Raw genomic sequence first — 3,948 nt, forward strand, 5'->3', positions numbered from 1 at the left:
TTTTTCTTCTGTGAATAGTTTATTTCACTTAATATGATGCATTCGTAGTTCATCGAGATTGTAGCATATGCCAAAATGCCCTTCTTTTTTAAGGCTGAATAATATTCCCTTATATGTATATAATACATTTTCTTTATATATTCATCTATTGATGGACACTTGAGTTGTTCCCACCTTGGTCATTGTGATTAATGCTGTAGTAAACATGGGGGTGTTAATATCTCCTTCAGATCCCAGTTTCAGTTCTTTTGGATATATACCCAGAAGTGGGATTGCTGGATCATATGAAAGTTCTATTTTTAATTTTTTGAGTCTTCTTCACACTGTTTTCATGTAGCTGTATAAGTCCTGAGGTCTCCACATCCTCACCTACTCTTGCTATAAAAAAGTCTAAGAAATTAAAAGTTGTTTGTGAGGATAGGCCAGTCATCATTGAAATTAACATTTCTGGTTAGTTGAAATAAGTCTTTACAATTTGTACCTTAAATAAACACATGAGAAAAAATCAACAGCCTTATACACATAGCAAACCTATGAAGCCAGGATGCGTGTGTGTGAGCACACATTGGCTGGTGCATTTATATTGGAGGTATGTTGGATTTATGTTAGCCATTAATAGTTGAGTACTTGCATTAATATTTAACAAGTTAATAGTTATTTAACCTTATCTGTTGTAAATGATGTATTCTCATTATCTGATCTTTGAGCCTCTCCCAGATTTATACTTTTCCTCCATACAATGAAAATAAAGTTTTTCTGCATATAAATCATGATAATTCAGAACGAACAACCAATTTTTGGAATCCTTATCCACGAGGAATTTAAATTGATTTTCTTGGAGGAAAAAAAATACCCTATATTATACAGAAATTTTCTATTAGCCTGCACACCTGTTATTCAAATTAGACTACCAGACTTCAATTTCACAACAGCTTTGAAGACTGATGTCTAGAAATGAACTCAGTGAGACTAGATAATATGACAGACAATTACTTGTCTTCACCTACTACATGATATGAAGGGGATTGATGCCCATAACATCTGAGATTAATATGAAGAGTATCAGCTCTGTCCTCAACGTGTGAAGACTCTCGATATAGTTAAAGAGCATGTTTAAATATTACAAGTAACAACACTGCATTCAAATGTATTATACTAAGTGGAAAAATGTCAAAGCCTGTATATAATAATTTTGGAGGTTAGTATTTATCTTATCTGAATTAAAGTTCTTAAAAATGACTTGCATAAGATGTAGTAAGTATAAGTACATTGCATAGATTCAACCACTGTAGGCAAGCTAATTGAGTGCACTGCTTTTGAACACCAAATATACATGAATCCCAATACTGACTCTTAACAGGATTTGGACCATGGACCATTTATGTATCCTTTCTGAACTTTGTTTCCTAAGTTCTAAAAGGAAAATAGTAATATCGACTCCACAGGGCTGTCATGAGTATTCAGTAACATAATTTATACAAATTCCATACCACAGGTCTTGGTATGTAGTAGGCACACCAATAGATTACAGTTATTTTAATCTGTCAAATAAAAATATGTAAGAGTTAAGCCTTTTACAAGTCAGTTATTTTGGAAAATAATCTATACCCTAAGCTTCCTTTCTTTGGCATCTGGAAAATCACTTCAGTTTTATATTTTGATCATTAGGGCCATGAGAAATTATGAGAGATTTGAAAAATGATAAGAAGAGCTCCTTTCTTCAAGAAACTCACAATTTGAGTTAAACTTTTATATAAATATTCTAAAACAAAGAGCCATAATGGGGGTGTGATAGTTGGAGAGATTAATTCTGGCAGCCTGATCTAGTATAATTTTGTTTTAACAACACAGAGCCAGCCAGTGGAAAGATTTCTGTGATTGATCAACTCCTGCATTAAAAGTCTGTTTTACTTATAGGAAAAATCAATATAAGAGAATTGCTGTGTTCCACTAAATATCTATAAATTCTTCAATGCATCTTATTTAAGGAGAGTCATGCATGCTACCTTTGACTGCACTTGCTATTCACAAGAATAAAAAGAAATAAGCTTAAAGAACAGATGACAGATTCATGCTCCAGTGAAATTGGGCAAAAATCTCAGTCTCATGAATATAATAAATTATTAAGAAAAATTGTACTTCGAGGACTTTGCATGTTGGAGTTGAAGCACTTAGGGTGAGCTGATGAGGCAATTTATGCTTGGTGCTGGCTAGAATGAATCAGAGTTATGTGGCTTTTGCTAAAGCTGAAATGCTTTTTATTTTTCCAAACCTGGCAACATGCTACTCTTCAGAAGCAAAAGATTGTGGATTTGGGTTTTTAGAGTAGCAATTAATTTCTAAGAGAGGACTAGATAACCATTTTAAAACTGTGTGACACCAGAATACTTGAAGGTTAAAACGTGACTGTTATTTTAAAAGGAAATGCTTAGCCAAGATTTTTGATTATTGAATTATTTTAAATTACCTCAGTTTCAGTCACTGTACAACATGGGGCAAATATTGACCCTATCTCTGAATTTTTTTTTGTTGTTGTTGTTAAAGATTTTATTTATTTGACAGAGAGAGACACAGCAAGAGAGGGAACACAAGCAGGGGGAGTGGGAGAGGGAGAAGCAGGCTTCCCGTGGAGCAGGGAGCCCGATGTGGGGCTCGATCCCAGGACCCTGGGACCATGACCTGAGCCGAAGGCAGGCACTTAACGACTGAGCCACCCAGGCGCCCCGACCCTATCTCTGAATTTTAATTTACCATCTGTGAAATGGAAATATATAAGCCCAGTTAAGTTCACAATGTTTTCTAAAAATCAGATAACACATCCATTTAAGAGCTGGTTGCTGTCTTCCTCAAAGATTATCTGGTCATTGTGTTCCTTGATTCATCTATCTTGGAGTTTCCTAGGGAGCCATCAAGGCTCAGATGTGGGATGGAATGAATAGTGAGCCATGTCATTCAAAAAACATATTAAGATCTTAAATGTGCTGATATTGTCCTTGACGGTTTAAGTCGTTATATGCCATCAAGAATAGAGGGGGGAGAAACGGAGTGGGGGATGAACCATGAGAGACTATGGACTCTGAGAAACAAACTGAGGGTTCTAGAGGGGAGGGGGGTGGAGGGATGGGTTAGCCTGGTAATGGGTATTAAAGAGGGCACATTCTGCATGGAGCACTGGGTGTTATACGCAAACAATGAATCATGGAACACTACATCAAAACTAATGATGTAAAATATGGTGATTAACATAACAATAAAAAGTTTTCTTTCAGTCTTCAATTAAGAAATTAAATGTATACTCAGCTTTTTAATTAACCATGATTATGTTTCATTTTACTTTTTCTTTCTTATTTGCATAGTTAATTTTCCTAGTTTCATTACTGACTAGCCTTTCCCTCTGTTAATGCCATCTCTTTCTTAATCTCAATCTTTTTGTGAATAGCTGAGAAGCTCTCTTTTATCTTGGATGACTCATTTTACTTCTTGCAGATCCGGTTTTATCCATTAACTCTGGGATTGAGTTATAATAATCTTTAGATCACTTATACATCTAAAATTCAATGATTCCAACTTCTCTGTTTATTCTTCAATTCTCAAAATAGAAATGTATGGAGGAGTGGTGTTATAGGCTGAATTGTGTCCCCCCACCCACCCGCCCCCAATTCACATGACCTCAGTACCTCACAAGGTGACTATATTTGGATTGGGGCACCTGGATGGCTCAGTCAGTTAAGGATCTGACTCTTGGCTTCAGCTCAGGTCATGATCTGGGGGTCGTAGGATCAGCCTTGCATAGGGCTCCGTGCTCACCACGAAGTCTGCTTAAGAGTCTTTCCCTCCCCTCCCCCATCCCTTGTGTCCCTCCCCTCACTCGGGCTCTCTCTCTCTAATAGAAAGAAAGAGAAAGAAAGAAAGAAAGAAAGAAAGAAAGAAAGAAAGAAAGAAAGAAAG

The sequence above is a fragment of the Mirounga leonina genome, unplaced genomic scaffold (genome assembly GCF_011800145.1).
Source record: "Mirounga leonina isolate KUSES-001 unplaced genomic scaffold, KU_Mleo_1.0 Mir_166, whole genome shotgun sequence".
In the NCBI taxonomy this organism is placed as follows: domain Eukaryota; kingdom Metazoa; phylum Chordata; class Mammalia; order Carnivora; family Phocidae; genus Mirounga; species Mirounga leonina.